The 18,510-nt window shown below is 39.4% G+C and overlaps 1 protein-coding gene across 35 annotated transcripts in view; it reads right to left on the bottom strand.

Moving 5' to 3' along the window:
- The window catches only part of RBFOX1 (RNA binding fox-1 homolog 1), a 2,636,561-nt gene that overhangs the window by 509,979 nt on the left and 2,108,072 nt on the right, over positions 1–18,510 (bottom strand). For 8 of the 35 annotated variants that reach the window (XM_039490587.1, XM_039490588.1, XM_039490592.1 and 5 more), the window contains exon 1: positions 4,011–4,141. The exons of 22 other annotated variants lie outside the window; for them this stretch is intronic. The gene's annotated coding sequence lies outside the window, so the exon portion shown is untranslated. Of the gene's footprint in view, positions 1–4,010; positions 4,142–18,510 lie in introns of those variants that run through there. 5 more of the 35 variants (XM_039490598.1, XM_039490611.1, XM_039490600.1 and 2 more) reach the window with 1 other exon arrangement.

The raw sequence follows: 18,510 nt of genomic DNA, 5'->3' as shown, positions 1-18,510 counted from the left end.
AATGAAATCTGGCTCACAGGAGCAGCTCCTGAAATGACAGCAGGACTATAATGAAAGTCTTGTGTCTGTTCTCCATAAGACCATTCATAGGGGGCAAGATGAGAACAACAGACCTGCGACCAAAAGTTGTACAGGATATCCAGTTGCAGCGCATCATCCCAGCATTTTGGGGAAGATTATGTCTTTTTCATTCTCTGTTCCAGGTCAGACAGCAGATTCACTGAGACCTGGAAGCAAAATCATCCCCATCTGAGATGCAATAGCTGTAGCTGCTTCCAGAAAAGCAGGAAAACAATTGGAAAAACTTGCCTACAAGTTTAAAAAAAAAAGGAACAAGTGGGTGCATAAATTCTGCTTCCATATTGTCTCCCACATACTTGAGTGTCAGATGAGAATGAGGCTAATACAACCTCACAACTAGCAGATGTATCATGAAGTACAGAGTTACTTTAAGCTCAATTGAACTAAATGGTGAAAAGCCTTAAAAAAATACAGGAAGCTGAAAACAAAGAAGAAATTATGATGTTTGACTATTTTTTGTATAAATAAGATAGCAACAACATAAATGAGGCTGATTTATTTAGAATACCACTGTAACCACACAACATTTACAACTCCAAACATATCAACCAAAACTGAAAACACAGACACAAACAATTGAACCTTGTCCATTAATTATGTATCAAATGAAAGAAAAAGTCATAAAAAATAAAAGCAGACCTATGCTCCATGTGGCAGTTTTATTAGTTAGTTAATCACCCACCATATGCACTGCCAAAGAAAATGATAATAGGCTACCACTGCTAACTATAAAAGTATGCTATGAAGTATCATTTATAGTCTTGTTAACCAAATTAGTAAACTCAACATAACTGGGTCATGATCGTAGGAAATGAGGCTGAGAGTTTACAAACATCTTTTACAGAATATTATAGAGCCCCCTGATCAGGGGCGGCTCTAGACCCCAGCGCACCAAGCAAGCGCTTGGGGGGGCCGTTTCCCGGGGGGGCGGCATTTGGCTCCGGTGGAGCTCCCGCCGGCATGCCTGCGGCAGGTCCACCGGAGCCCGGAACGAGCGGACCTGCCGCAGGCGTGACTGCGGCGGGTCCCGTCTTCCCGCGGCTCCGGTTGAGCTCCCGCCGGCCTGACTGCGGCAGGTCCGCTGGTCCCGGGCTCCGGTGGACCTGCCGCAGGCATGCCGGCAGGAGCTCAACCGGAGCCGCGGGAAGAGGGGACCCGCCGCGGGACCGGGGAAGGGCGGCGCAGCGCTCCGCGCTGCTTGGGGCAGCGTGATTTGGAGAGCCGCCCCTGCCCCTGATACCTCAAGACTAGTGACACCTAGAGCCAGTGCTGCAACCTGAGTTCTAGAAGCATCTATTCATCAAGGTGGGGCTTCTAGGAATGAGCTGGATAAAAACTGTAGCCTAGTAGGCCACTCCTGTTAAGCAAAATTATTTTTCAGAAGTCCACTCCAAATATCTCAAAGCATGTTAAGTTGCATAATCCTCCACCTTTATTAGAAAACCAACTCCATTAAGCAACCCTGGGTTTTTTGTGTCTGAATGTTTGTGCACATTCAAAGATTCTTCTTACCAACAGGCTCCTTATATGTTTGACTTTACAATGAAATCTGTCTCTCATGATGAATATCTCAAGACTGATAAGAGTCAATTGCTTAATAGAGTTGGTTTTCTAATGAGGACTGAACTGATTGGGGTCACATTAAGATGATCTTTTGAGAGAAGAGGTTGACAATGAGACTACTTTGCTTTACCAGGTTACATTGTAACTTTAGTGTGCCTAGTGAGCCTCATCTGTCACTTTCTGTCCACCACTTGCTTCTAGCTCTTCTAGATGCAGAAGTTTTCTACTGGGTGACCAATCCTGCAATACTTTCCCACTATATATTTTACCTTCCCAAGTTTTGTCTTCAGTGGAATAAACCACATACACTCTAAACTAAAAATGTAAAACCCAAACTGGACAAAGATATAACACAACAAAACAAAACAAACAAAAAATACAATTAGCAGTACATAGTACTTAACATCTTTGAAGCACTTTATATTTTTTTATTAAACCTATCCTAATTAAACCTACTTCAGCTGTAAGCTCTTTGGGGAAGAGATTGTCTTTTTGTTTGGTGTTTGTACAGATTGTAGAAAAATGGGGTGCTGATCCACAACTGGGGTGTGTAGGTGCTACCATAAGAAAAATACCCACACCCTGGTGCAGTAAATAGTATCTCCATTTTAAATATGGGTGGTGGGGGGGAATGAGACATACAGGATAAATGACTTGCCCAAAGCCACACATTGTAACAGTGGCAGAGTGAAAGTCAGAACTCAATGAGTTCCTGACTCCCAGCTGTGGGCGTATGCCTTTAAACCATGCTACCTCTCTGTAACTTCAAGGCCACTTTATTACACTTCAGCAAGACAAAACACAAAAGAAAAGAACAGAACATTTTCTTTATCTAGTCTGCTGCTGGGATATTAAAAGTGAAGTCCCTGCATTTTTTTAGACTGTTTGGAAGAGATGGTCCTGGTGGGAGTTAAGTCCTGTCATGGCACTTTTCAGAGACTAAAGGATAACACTGATCAACAAGAGAACACTTCCTGGCAAGAATTCTCTCTCCTAACTCGCTGATGTCCAGGACTATATATGAGCCATTTCTGAGTACCTAATGGGTTGAATATTTGTATATACAGTCACTTCTAACAATAGCTATGTAATGCACTTTTATTTTATTGTATACAGGGCCGGCTCAAGGCACCAGCTCAGCAAGCAGGTGCTTGGGGCGGCCAAGGGGAAGGGGGTTGGGGCAGCAATTCGGCGGCGGGTCCCTCTTGGAGGGAAGGACCGGCTGCTGAATTACCGCCGAAGAAGAAAGCAGAGCAGTGGAGCAGGCGCTGATCACGATTGTGGCTTTTTTCCCCCCCCACTTGGGGCGGCAAAAACCCTGGAGCCGGCCCTGATTGTATATAGGTTCTTACACCATACTTATCACCCTATTGTCTGAGCACTGTGTAGTAGTGCATTAAGCAATGTGACTAACATCTGTCATATGTTTGTTCTCTAATCCCTTCCTCATCCTTTGTACAAACTGAGAGTGCAACACAAGCAAAGTTGGGATGGCAGCACAGAGAAACCTTAGGGAAATACACTATCAGCAGAATCCTTCTGTAAACCGTATACTTTGTAATATACAAAAAAACCCTGTGAAACTAGAACTGTTAAATAACCATACTGGATCTGCCAAACAAGATGCATTTTCCCATTCCATCAAGAGCCTATCGCTCTTTGGAAATTAACAGCAGCAGCTCAAAGACATTCTGCATAAAACATTTCACAACATATTTGATAAAACCAGATAATTCTTTTTTTCCAAAGAACAGAGTTACAATGTACTACACTTTACATGATTCACTGAACAAGCTTGCATTCAGAGTTTATGGAATTGCTAAGCACCACTTTCTTAGTCAATTCTGCCACCTAGCTCATATTGGAAAAGCTAGTCCTACTGCATAGGACTACAGAAATTCAGTTTTTATCTAATTTAGAATACAAATTCACAACTAACCCACCCAGAATGCATCAAACACTTAATTAAACGCAGGTAACACCATATATTAAAAAGAAAATGCATTCACACCAAAGATATTAAAATAAAGTTGCTGTGCATGGAAAAACCTGTCACTTTTAAATGCACTTTAATTCTGATTGATTCAACATACAGCAAATCATTTTGCTTCATTTAATCCCTTAACCATAGTTAATGTTTTAAAATATTCCAAGGGATTTTAATTTTCCATGTAGGAGGAAAAAAATATCTTGCCCAATCTAAATCTAAAATAAACACATTCTGCTATGGAAAGTAATAAACATATAAATAAACACATTCTCCTATGGAAAGTAATACTTTAAATTCACTGATGTTCTCTTAACAAAACAAAATAAAATACAAATAAAATCATATTATGCTTTGAGTGACCCAGAGTAATGCTTACGGAAGTTGTCATGGGATTTAGTAGTACTGAATGTGAATTAGATGGCATTGGTGGTATTTTTAATAGTGGTATTAGTTTTCGGGGACAAGGATTGTGTCTTAAAGGTGTCGTACACAGAATTGCTGCTAAGAGACAGTTTTATTACCTGACCCAAGCTACATGACATGAACATAGGTCACAAAAGGTTATATACCCGTCAGAGCAATGGATGATGTCACACTTTTTTGTGCACTGGCTAGCACACCAGAGCCTGGGCTAGCAGCTAATAATAAATAATTTGCTGGACAATATTCATTCTGCTCTAATTTAGAGTATGGTTTACAAGTTAGGTGTCAGATTTTAGGGCCCCAGTCATGCCATGTTAGTCATATTGTAGTTTCAATGTAAATAAAAAATAATAGCATTTGGCTTCTTAATAGCACCTTCCATCTGAGGACCTCAAAGCACTTAAAATAATTTATTCCTGTTTGACAGATGCTCTCCCTCTGTCTATTACTCCTCTCATTTATTCACTCTCTTCATCCTCTCCTCTCGACACTACCCAGATATAGGCCTCCTTTGTCCCCTCAGTCCCTGGTACAGTTTAGTACTTACCTTTCATCTGGGATGGAAAGCGGTATGGAGACTTAGGCCCCAACTTGCACTGTACCTATGGGCTTGTCTACACTAAACTCTGTAGCAGCACAACTGCGCCATTGCAGTGCTCAGACACTAACTACACTGACAGGAGGGGTTTTCCTGTTTGCACAGTTAATCCACCTCCCCAAGAGTTGGTAGATAGGTTGATGGAGGAATTCTTCCACTGACCTAGCACTGTCTACACGGTGATTTTGGTTGGCTTAACAATGTCACTCAGGGTGAGGATTTTTCACACCCCTGACCAACGTAGTTAAATCCAACTAATTTTCTAATGTAGCCCACACCTGTGCAAATAGGATGATGGTGAGAGGAAACACTCACAAAGATGCCCAGAGTCAAAGTAACTCACTGCCATTAAGTCAATCTGACTTTGTATGGGGGAAGGCTGGCTTATGCGGAGAAAGGGAACTACTGGGAAGCCTCATTCTGTGAAGGCAACATGGGTCAGGCTTAGTGTGGAGTGATCCTTAACACATGTACCCAGCTAGCCTGCTATCAGTTACACAAGTTCATCAGGCCAGTGTCCGGTTCTTTCAGGTGTCCAGTCTGTAGGATTTATTAAACAAATGAACAACCAAGCAAAACCAAACCAAACAACCCTGGGTGCCAAATCCCCGGTAGAACTGGTGTAGTTATGTGGACTTCAGTGGACTCCAGCGATTTATACCCAGCTGGAGATGTAACCTTGTGTTATTGCAAATTCAAATGATGTGCCAGGATAGGGTCCCAAAAGATTTTTGTTTTGTTTTCATAAGACAAAAGCTTTATCAACAGGGAAGATTACCAGCACAATTGTTATTTTAAAAACAAAAGGTTCTCCCCTGCTCCCTTGTTTGTTTTACAAGGGGACACAACTTGCTCGTCATAGAAAACAGATGCATCTTTTTTTTTCCTATTGGGGAAAAACTGTAAATGCTGATTTCCACTGCAATAATAGGGGGTCAATAATTTGGCAGGTCCTTAATCCATAATGTAGCAGTCATTTTTGGTCCATTGTGTCAGTTCTTACAATCTTTCAAGATAATTGCTTCCCCCAACCCTTCAAAATAGTCTCCAAAAGAAGAAAGTAAGGACCCGTGTTACTCCAAAGCAATTTAATCAGAGCAGAATCAGAGCCTAAAAGAGGGGGTGGGGCACAAAATCAAAATTCAAACTATAGAAATAAGTAAACTCAAAGTTTAGCTAGAAAGTCCATTTTTCATACGTTTTGTGTGCTTCGGTATTGCATATCACTGTGCAATCTTTGCACTTTGTACACACACTAACTGCTCCATTATTCTTCCAGTCCCTACCCCCTGGCTATACCCTTCAGCTTCCAAACCATCTGACTATACATATAGTCAGGGGCGGCTCTACAAAGTAGGCTGCCCCAAGCAGCGCGGAGCGCTGCGCCGCCCTTCCCCAGTCCCGCGGCGGGTCCCCTCTTCCCGCGGCTGGGGAGGGCGGCATTTGCTCGTTGAGCTCCGCCGCATGCCTGCGGCAGGTCCACCGGAGCCCGGACGAGCGGACCTGCCGCAGCCAGGCCCGCGGGAGCTCAACCGGAGCCGCGGGAAGACGGGACCCGCCGCAGTCATGCCTGCGGCAGGTCCGCTCGTTCCGGGCTCCGGTGGACCTACCGCAGGCATGCCGGCGGGAGCTCCACCGGGGCAAAATGACGCCCTCCCCAGGATGCCGCCCCAAGCGGGCGCTTGGCCCGCTGGTGCCTAGAGCCGCCCCTGCATATAGTGGGCCAGATTATCATCACAGCTGGAGATGTGTAAATCAGGAATAAGTGCAGTGGCCTCCTTATACTAGTGTACATGTAAGAAAAATCTGTTCCATTATCACCATAACACCAAGTCCAGTTAGATAAAGATTTGCACGGTAATAGCAGGTGTGATGAACAATACAAAACCTTTGAGTGCATCATAAGAAGCTTTGTCTGAATTTAGATACTGTCCTTTATATCATGCATGCTGTATGCCTTCATACACCCATAAACCTATCATATGTACCATTGTGTGGAATAAGTTATGGATGGTGTTTCAGCCTAAACTCAATATTACCCAGCTTTTGTGTGTGTGTGTGTGTGTGAGAGAGATTCTGTATGAGAGAACAAGATCATATTTAATATACAGTTCCCATGGAAAGTGCTATTTTTAATGCAGGCTTACAACAAAAGTGTCTCTCTCAGATAAAACAAATAAATCTTCAATTGTAAATATATAGATATTGTCAGGTTTCTGGCTTGCTTTCAGCCTAACAAGTGCACAGCCATGAGATCCCAAGCTTTCCAGTCGAGCCTGGAGGGGCTTATTTGCAAGAGTTCAGCTCTCTGGCGAACAGCTTGCCGAAGTTGTAAGATAGATACACACATGCAAGTTATAGTAAATGTCAGGGCCATTGGGAAAACCTGTCTAGCTTGCTATGTTGTTGAAACAAGTAAGCCTTTACAAATTCACCACCCAAAAGTAAACAAATTCAGCTTTGGAAGCCCTGGGACCTATTAACCCACTTAAAGAAAAAAAGTCATCTCCTTTCTTCCAAGGCTATATGTATGTCATAGGATAGCAACATAACTTTCATATTGGAAAACCAGGAAAATGATCCATCCACTCAAATTAACAGTGATAAAATTTCAGCACAGCTTATTCTTCAAATGTCACTAACTGCCAACAATATTTTCGTAAGCAAATTTGAAGTCTGCTTCACCCAAAAGGTGGCCTTCCTGGTTCTAAGGAGTCAAGAGTAACATGCTTACATTGCCCTAGGGGTGGGAGTATGAAAATACCAGGGAGTACCTAAGAAGCTTCATCAAAGATGAAGTTAAGAGGAGATTTGTTTTGGCTACAAATGTTGCACAGCAGCTGAGGAAATTATGGACTGAAACACATTATGGTTGGTACCAAATGAAAATTTAACAAACTAGTGTACTAGCTGTATGGCCTGAAAGCAGCTGCATCACATATAACAGACATCAGAAGGCTGGAGGCAGTAGAGATGAGAGTTCTTCAAAAGATGGCAGGTGTAAATTAGAATGATTTGAAGACAAATGAAGAAGTTAGGAGGAGAGTAGGATATGAAATCAGGAAAGATTGGCTGCAATCAAAAAGATTACAATGGTTGGGACACTTCTGATAATTCATGCTCCTCCTTATGATTTCCTTCCCAAGCAGAAACATGTCTTGCCATCCACAATGTTCCCCTCCTTCTTTGCAACTGATTTGAAAAGGTAAAGCAGGTCAGGTTATTTTTTTCTGCTGGGCATGGAAATGGCATATTCCAGTTGAACTGTGATTATTTTGTAAAATAATCATTACAATTGTTTAATACCCTAAATCAGAAATAATGTGTATACAGGCTTAAAAATGGCAAACATATTTGCATTTAAATGAAATATATTTGAAAAATCAGTTCCAACAACAAAGGGAAGAAGATGGAGATCTACTTTCTGGTTAATGACAAAGCCAGGAAATTGGATACCCATAACATGGTGAAAGTATGCTTAAAATTTATATAATCTCACATAACAGGACAAAATGCCCGGAAACAGGTTGACACATCCACAAGTTGTTATTTCTCAAATACACTTAATAAGAATTTTGGATATCTCTGCCATCCACTGAAAGCACAGTACACACATAACAACCCTCTAGAGTCCTTAGTGAAATAGCAAAACAAACCATTCCAGTAACACATACAAGCAAGTCAAGTACTGATATATTTGTTTTGTTTTGTTTTAAAAACTACTTGAAATTAATAAAGCTGAAGAAAAGATCCAGGTTTCCACAAAAGAATAGTAGTGTCTAGAGTATGAAATAAACATGTTTCTTTAAAGCTCAAGACTCACTGCAGATAAAAACCCATTTATGGCATCTTTTTTTTTTTTAAGGAAACCAATCAACCAACCAACCAACAAAACACACACCTAATGAAATAACATTCTGCAGACAAGCTCACTAATAAGGTGTGCAGTATACTGCATATGCTAAATCATAAATTTATTTTAAAGGCCTTTAAGCTTCTGGTAAGAAAGATGTGCAAATATTATTATTTGACAAACATAGCTATTTATCTTTTTGTAATGCCCTTCCCTTTTATATTTCAAAAAGTAAGCAGATCTTTAAAAAAATCCTGGTGGCTGAGGAGAAATACGAATGCTTTAATACAAAATATAAATATATTAGAATCAATGTGGTTTCTGAATTTTTAGAGCATTTATTACAAAACCTTCAAAAGCCTGTTATGGAAATAATCGTTCTTGAAGCTGCAAATTTCACTGTGACTATATTTAACATTATTGATTAAATTACATTCAGAACTGAATGTACAATATTCAAACGTATTAACATGTGATGATACAAAAGATTGTTAAAGTATTCTGTGATCTCAGAGAATCAATATATAATATGAAGGCTCTGCCAGTTTCCCCTAAGTTACATAGGGGAAAGTAGGTGGACTACACTTATGAGATATCTGGGACTCTTAATTACTTTTGTTACAGATTTTTTAAATGACAGAAATAAAGCTACAATATAACAGAAAGGATGGTTGTCAAGGAGGGATGGGAAAGATTAAGCTAATTTTAGTTATTAATAGGAAAAATCAGGGACACTACTTTAATTTTTGCTGAGTTGTATGTCATAAAGTAGTGGGAAAACAAAGCAAAAAAGGAATGGCTTAAAAACTTTATTCCTTACACTGAACACACGTAGAGCCAAATTTGTTTAAAAACAAAACAACCCAGACTTCGCAAAACTAAAATCAGTTTCAGGAACACTTCTAAGAAACTACTTTCTTCTATATATACAAAACTATTTGCAGGATTAATCCTGTATGTGTGTGTACAGGCACATATCTATACAATCATAGATACTTGGCCTGTTAAATTAGAGTTCTTTCAGCAGAACAAAAAATTAGTTATTTCACTATGTAAAAATATGCTTCAATGTGAAATGGTGACATTTTTGTGTAGTGTTGGTAAATTCTTGTTCCAGAACAAATTGGCAACATACAGATCACCAGTCAAACATCAGCACTTACTAATGGTAACCATGTAGTCATGTATGAGATACCACAGTTTTCTCTATACTCAGAACAGGACATTATTTATGAAATCAGAGTACTGATAGGTGTAAGCAGGCTGGAAGATTTGGCTAGAGTGATGTCTGCACCTTGGTTGAGGGAACATGTCCAGTGTTGGCAGCCATGTGCTCAATCTTGTTCCCTGATTCTGCAAATATATATGCATGTGAGAAACTTTATCCACGCACAGGGAACAAATATATGATACTGGGCTCTTCAGTCTACCAGGGAAAGGTGTAACAATTCAATGACTAGATGTCAAAACTAGACAAATTCATATGGAAAATAAGGCATAACATTATAACAATAAAAGTAATCAGCCATTGAAACAACTTACCCAGGGCCATAGCGAATTCTCCATCAATGATAATTTTAAATCAAGATTAGATGTTTTTCGAAAAGACAAGCAATTATTTTGGGGGGAACATCAATGGCCTGTATATAATCTATGCACACAAGTAGTCACATTGTACTCAGTGAACTAGGACTTCTCACATGTATAAGTGTTTGCAGGATCAGGGCCTTCTGAGTTTTATTAAATCCATGGTTTTCTTTGGAAGATCTTGTAGCAGCTGTAGCCAAAATGGCCACCGGCCTCCCCGCTTCCCCCGCCATCTTCATCTGACTAGGAGGGTGCAAACTTTTCTTTACAAAACAGACATTGATACCAACATATATTATTATTATTATTAATTATTTTGTATTACCACAGAACCTACAAAATCCAGTTCATGGACCCTGACCCCATAAGGATAGGTGAGCTAGATTACACTAATAAGTTGCACATCAGGCTGTATTTTGAGATCACTCAGATACTCAAACTAGTGCTGAATGCAGTCATCTCCCTGACAAACTGTGTACAAAGCAAGGAACATATAACACAATTTCTCTGAGTACTGCACTGCCTTCCAGTAAGTTTAAGGTATTGCTTTTAACCTACAAAGCCCTAAATGGTTTGAGATACAGTAAATTGAAGGATTGCCTCCCACCTTGTGCCATATAACAATTCTGACCAGCAAAGTTACATGAGCTGAAGTACCTTAGATTTAAATGAGAAGGTGGTACTGGCAAGGTACTGTCTATCCGAAGTCCTTAATTCTGGAATTTGTTTTCCTCCTCCTGCCAGAATTCAAACCTATTAACCTTCCTGATGTAACACACTTTGCAAAACCCATCTTTTCTCATAGACAGTTAGGGACACCTTTAGGAACTAGATGGGGGTCTTCTGGCCTATTTGCCTGGAGCTTATTTTTGTGTGGAATTCTATTATCTGGAGATTTTGCAATAGCAGCATAATGGAAATATTTTAGATTGTCTAAATGTGTGTTTTTAATATTGTGAAGTACCTAGCACCTTGCATAGGTACCAGACATGGATACAAACTAAATAAATGAAATATATTTGCCCACACGTAAACTTAGAAGAACTACGACTCTTAATGTGACAATTATACTTGAGAATGTATGAAAATATCAGGTTTCACAAATGAACACACTATTTGATATTGATAATTTTGTATAAGTGAAACTGGAAACAACTTGGGGACTTTGTAAGACCATATATGAGGTTTGGGAAAGACAAACGTTTTGCTCCTCAGAATAAAGGGAAACAGGTTCAGTCTGCATGTTCATGATCCCTATAATGACTGATGGTGCAGTGCTGCAAGCAACACAGTTACTTATATCCTCTTCTGCTGGTAAGGGATAAGATTTTCATGAAACACTTACAAATTCTGTATCATGGGTAACCAGCGGAGCATAGCTGCAGGCTTCCCAAAAACCTAGGACATGCCAAAGACCCTAACAGACATTAGATATATAGGGTTAAATTATAAATAAATACACAGAGAATTATAGGCCTGGTTGGGCCAATATGCTACTCCCACTTGCACTATTCAAGCAGCACACCAGAGATGGCAAAGTCAACCCCACATTCAGAGCAAGCGGCATGTCAAGAGACAGAGGGGGTAGAGTAGGGACATGATGGAGTGGAAAACATCAATGGATATCCTCTGATGGCACAAGTTCACTTAGGGAAGAAGCTGTCTAAAATGGCTGACGACATTCCACGTCACTGCAATGAGAAAACAGCAACACAATTTTGAATATTACAGCATCTGATTAGACGCAGTGCTTAGAGTGAACAAGTTTGTAGTTTTAACATTCAAATGAGATTAAAAGAAATTTGTACCATTCCTTATTTTCATTTGCAGTTATTGTAAAGTGAATGAATTTGTGCTATACTATTTTCTTCCCTTGCTACAATCTTTGTCATGAGAATGTAGTACCAAAATTGCCTTCAGTACTCTGAAAGAAAATATGGAACTATGCTATTGGGTTACAGTTAAAATGCTGTAAATGGAGAGTCTGCTACCCCCACTCCTTCATTTTACAAACTCAGTTGTGTAAGGGAACAAAAGAGAACAACAAACAGCACATCAAAATATTGTATTTTCCATATGTTCAAGTAATACAACACCACTATATTTCACCAACTGCATTATGTAATAAAATTCTAATACTAGTTGTGACAAATGATTTTAATGAGACTAGAAGATGGCATGCAATGACGTGAATCAATTTTCTGTGATGGCATCTCTTACCCAATTGATACATTACAATATATTGTACTTCAGATCCACTTACTGAGCGAATTACAATAATAAAATGGGGCCTTCTAATTCTACAATTTCTGTAAACTTCCCATTTTCTAAGCCTATTGCTCAAAAACACCTTCTTTATATGAACCCCAAGCTATGTTTAGTGCGTTTTCTTTTCTTTTCTTTTTTTTGGGGGCGGGGAGCCTTCAGTTTCACATTGCTCCACTTAATGCACAAGTTTACGTCTACTTACACCATTATGTACATGACATTAATTGCAAGGCACAGTATTTTCTGATGCAACTCCCATACATTTCCATGTGATTTGAGTTTGGCATAAGTGCTCTGAACCCCAGAAGCTGGGTTCATTCAGATTCAACACACTTCTACCAGCCTTAACAAAAATGCAATGTACAAATATTCTGAAACATAACACCATCTAGCAGTTTGCATAAAATTTCTTTTGATTCCATAGCAACACCATATTCTAACTACGTTGTGCATGGGCTACAACCTCCTATTTACCCTAAATTCATTTTCAAATTGAAATAGTATCTCGTTCTACACATGTTTTCAGTGATAGTTTGTCCTATGAATTCATTTAATACCTAAGCATATGGTCCAGCTTCCTATTTCCAAAGCCCTGTCTACTTCATAGCAGACTGTCACGTAGTGCATATGCATGAGGAAAAGCTTTTCAACATACAAGACTACTGCAGAAAAGATGATCAGATGAGTTTCCTTCCATTAACCTACACTGATGAGAACACTACTGTCCATGTAATTTCACTTACACACACTTAATGACACTGAAGCCTCTGAATATTTAGTGGTATAATCAAATGTATTAGGATTAAATGCAAGGACTCATCATGAATTTCTCTCTACCTCAAACAGTCTTACAGACAGACATAAGTAAGCTGTTTCACTATGTAATCTAATGCATATATAGTTTGCCACAATAATAAAGTAAGCTGTGTGCCACATAAACATAGCTTTGTATATCTGAACTCTGATTTAATGACAAAAAAGCTGGATCTCCCTGCAGTTTTTCAGCTGACATCAAGATGCCTTGACCTTGAAGGATAATATTGACAAAATGCTAATAAATACACAATATGTCATTATAGTGTACACTTTGGGAGAACCGACTCTCTCTGAATTCTAGCCTGTTGTTTGCTTGCAACTTGCTGTATTTTCTGAGAAACATTTTGAGCGTTCTGGGCTGCCTTCTTCAGAAAAAGAAGTGTGCAGTTCACTCCCATCTGAAGTCCACACATAGCTACTTATATCAGATATAATCACACCATGTATATTTTTTGAGTTGTAATATAGCCTTTTTCTATGTTAAATATAACTGCTTGCTGGTCCAACTTTCCTTTCTCTTATACTTGCTAGCACTTTGCTCTTGAGATACAGATAGTGAAGACTATATAAGCAGTGCTAAGTCTAGTTCACCATCATTATCATCCAGTCTGGAAATGAAAAAGGGACAAGTGCCTTCAGAACTATGATGAATTAGCTTTCTCTTAGGTGTATTCTTAGCTTACAATGGCAAAATAAAATACCACAAAGTATGTTCTGGAAATGGAAGCTGTGTCAGGCATACATGTTGCGTATATAGGTGGAACACAAGAATTTTTACATCCATCCATCCATCCATCCACACACACACACACACCAGTGGGTATCTGTATTTGTGTTTATCTGTATTTTGTTTGGGGAAAGTATCTACAGTAGATGCCAAAACAGAATCTGTTGGATCACTGAATAATAATCACTCTCTCTCTCTTTCCATAACAAGTTCAGTGACTGAAGCACCCTACTGCTCTCTCCATCAGTCAAGAGACTAACCCACTAGGTAACCAGACAGGAGTCTCCTCTTCTCTCTGTATTTAAGATTCTGGTAAGCACATTATTTAAAATTGGAATTAAAGGGGCCCATATGGTAGCATGGGGGACATATTTACTTACATCTTAAATTTTGGCCATACAATTGGAGGATCAACATGATTTGATAGTGGTGTTCTTTAATAGTACCAATGACTTTTTCAGGTTGGCATGAAGCAGTGATCTACATATAACAAAGAGATTTTCACTGACAGGGCAGTTCATTAGTGCAAATTGACACCTCAAGTATAGGCTTATAACCTTGATGTTAAAAATTTACGGATCCACTGACAGTAAACACATTAGTAACTGTGGCTAGTTCTGTCTCTTCTTACCCTGTGCAGCTATTCAGACAATCCAACAACAGCAGGAAAAGAGGCACACAGTGAATATCTTCCATTAACTAAACTGCAAAACTACAGTACACAAAATACAGTGGGAATGTTGGGAAGAGATTGCAGGACTTCTGCCTTCCAGCACACAGGTCTAACCACTAGACCTCTCAAAGATCAACTATCTGAGAAAGACTGGCAAGCAAGGCAGTTGCCAAAGAACTATTAAGTGTCTATAGGCCTTCAAAGACGTTCAATATTAGTAAAAGCTTTGATTGAAGACATTAGCACTAAGTCAACAAGAAAAAGATGTTGACTTTGTGCTACATTTGAGAAGCAAATTATTCCTATCTTAGACAACTGTATGGCTAACTAAATGAAGAAAGCTAAGAGTAGTAACATTGGGTGGCTTCCACAGTCTTATATAGAAGACCTTCAGTCATTTGTGGTGCCTAAAACTTTTTGGCTGGAGAACAGTAAAATATGTCTGACACTGGGACCAATTTATAACTTATGTCACTGAGTTTTAACCTCACAAAAATGCAACAGCACACCGGAAGCAAATACTAAGACTTTGCCCAGTATGATTTCAAAAAAAGAACAAGGTTTATAAGAGACATCTACTCACAGGAACGCAGATGAAACCATTATAATGTTCAGCACATATGTATGTATATAAAAAGACTACATTTTTTCTTAAATTATTTAAATGAATAAGGCACTGTAGATTCTTTTTTTCCCTAACATTCAGCAATCCTGCTTACATATGTTTTCATGGTTTTTTTGTTACAGATGACAATTTTGGGTCATCAACAATACATTTGTAGAGTTTCATGCTTTTAACCAGTTGGTTCATAGATTCCAAGGCCAGGATAGGACCATTGTGATTACCTAATCTGACCTCCTGTATAATACAGACCACAGAAATTCCCTAATATAATTCCTAGAGCACATGTTTTAGAAAAAAAACACATTCAATCTTGATTAAAAAATTGTCAAGGGTGGAAAATCCTCCATGGCATGTACAGTAAATATAGACTTTGACCAAAACCTGCATAAACAAAAACAGTATCTGAATAGTTAATTTAAAGCAGTCTTACTTCATGAGATATTTAGCAGTATTAAACTGGTACAGTATTTTAGAACATAGTCCTCCATTAGCTTGATGAAAAGGATGGAACAAATACTACAGTTAACCATGGATTTGTCACCTCAAGGCTGGATTTCTGCAATGAACTCTACTCTGTGACCATTCAGAAACTTAACCTAGTACAGAATGCAGTTCTTATTAAGCAGTGTTTCACACAGACAAAATGCTACACTATTACACACTTGGGAGTATAACTACAGTATACTGAGGAGTACTCTACATGTGATTTGTGACCTCAGCCAAATTCTAATGTATTAAATATCAGCCAGGTTTAAAATGATGAATATCTCTGTAAAATTAATATAGCATATTGAGTACATATGCACACAGACATATACATCTTGATGTAGAAAAAAAAGAGCTATATCATGTACCCACTGAAGTCAATAGCATCTTTGCCATTGACTTAAGCGAGAGCATTATTGTGCCTGTAATAATGCCTTCATATAAAGTTTCTTAAACATCTTGACCTCCAAAAGCAAACATTAAAAATAATCTAATCTGTTTACTTGTGGGTGCATGAAACCTAATTATATATATTACAGTGATTAATACCTAGGTATTGCAAAGTGGAACTGAACCCTTATTGATATTTAAAGGGTCACCAATATCTTAAAGGTCAAGCTACTATAACAATTTTTGTTTTATCTTTTGCTATTGTTTTAAGTATCAAATGTGATCACTTTAGCTGAAAAAAATTAGAGAAAAAAGTCTTATTTTTATTCCTCCCCCTCCCACTTTGTGCCTTTGACTGCACTTTATGTATAGTCAGTTTTACTGTTTCTCCTATAGAGTCAGCTACCATTATTGTTTGTATAGGGGTCTCACTCAGCAAATAAGGGAGAGAAATTTAAAAACAAAAAGAACCTAAGAATATGTAAACAAAAAAACTGACTCTGAGACATATTTAGTATCTTATGTGAAAAGGGGAATATGTTTTTTAATAATCAATTGTCAATACATTTAGAAATATTTCCAGTTTTATTTAATATAAAACTGAATGTTTGTATTTGAGATCCCACATTGCATGTCGCCCATATAGAGACAACAATTGAGAAATGCACTTCCAACAGAGTAACAGTGCTTACTATCTGAGCAATAGTCTTGGTAGTCCAACAGATTAAGACTACCAAGACTATTGCTCACATAGCGGTTTTGATAGTAATGACATGCCATCCAACACAGTCTCTGGCACTGTGAGCCTCACCTAATATTTAATTAAATGTTGTGACTTACAAGAGCCTGACCGAGGAAAGTACTTTATGCACCTACTTAAGTCTATCCCTATTCAGCAATTTACTTAATCACCTACTTAAAGCATGTGCTTAATTCCCATTGATTTCAATGACGTGTGCTTAGAATTAAGTATGGGCTTAAGTGCTTTGCTGAACAGGGATGCTTTTCTCAATCAGGGTCACAATCAGTGCAACAATACTGATTTCTAAATCAGAAAACAGCCTAGAGACTTCCTCTGTTGTTCAGACAACAATAGAAATCTTTGGATGAGTGTTTACTTACCTATCTGAAAAATTCTAAGGTTTGCTGGAATTAAAATACCAATTTGAGCCAAGTGCTTAATCAACCCCCCACCTCCACCAAACAACCCTCTTTTCATGCCCTCTCTATTTTCCAGACTTTGGAATATACAGCACTAGTAACAAAATTTATCACAGAAATACCATGCATTCATCCTAATCTTCCACTATAAATAGTTCTAGAGGCAATGAATTGTGAAAGATTTACACCTGAAGGCTTTCAGCATTGAAGGATATACTCTTCACAGTACATCCTATTATATGGTCACATGTGGACATTTTGTACATAGTACATCTTGAGTAGGCGCTGGCCAAAAATGGGAGCCTTGACTTATAAAGGTGTGACAGCCTGGAATTCAACTGAATACAACAGTGCACCTATTTTTACTCCACAAGATGTGATGTTCCACAGGCAAATTTACAAAGCCCAGAGAGAGTGAGGGCTTGGCTACACTGGCACTTTATACTGCAATAAAGCCTCCCAGCACGCTCTATCTTACTCCCTGTCCACACTGTCAAGGCACGTAGAGCGCTCTGACTCCCTGGCTGGAGCGCTCCTCCCCGAGAGGATTAACAGCTGTTTTTTATTGGGTGAGATGCTTCAGGGTCAGTGTAAATGGGGAATTAAATTACTGCACTCTGATTGACCTCTGGAAACGCCCCATAATCCCCTTAAGCCAAGTTGTGAAGCTTCTCTTTGTTGTGAAATCGCTGAGGAATGCGGAAGTGCCTTTTCAGAGCTCCATTTCAGACAGCCGCTGCTTATCTGCAACAGGACAAAGCAAACATTTACTGAGGCCATGGCTACACTCGAAACTTCAAAGCACTGCCACAGGAGCAGTGCCTCACGCGGCAGGAGCTCTCCCAGCGCTGCAGGTACTCCACCTCCACGAGGGGATTAGCTTACAGCACTGGGAGCTGTGCTCCCAGCGCTGGCGCAGTGTTTACACTGGCGCTTTACAGCGCTGTAACTTGCTGCGCTCAGGGGGGTGTTTTTTCACACCCCTGAGTGAGAAAGTTGCAGCGGTGTAAAGTGCCAGTGTAGCCATAGCCTGAGAGAGTGAGTGAGAGGCAGGGCAGCTAGGGGGATCTGAACTTACAAGCCAGGGTGCTGACACACTCTCAGCACTCCAAAAACCCACTCTCTCTCTCTCCATAGAATCATAGAATCATAGAATCTCAGGGTTGGAAGGGACCTCAGGAGGTCATCTAGTCCAACCCCCTGCTCAAAGCAGAACCAAACCCAACTAAATCATCCCAGCCAGGGCTTTGTCAAGCCTGACCTTAAAAA

The sequence above is a fragment of the Mauremys reevesii genome, linkage group 10 (assembly GCF_016161935.1).
Source record: "Mauremys reevesii isolate NIE-2019 linkage group 10, ASM1616193v1, whole genome shotgun sequence".
NCBI lineage: Eukaryota > Metazoa > Chordata > Testudines > Geoemydidae > Mauremys > Mauremys reevesii.
The sequence above is the reverse complement of the archived record's forward strand: the minus strand, read 5'-3'. Positions and strand labels throughout refer to the sequence as shown.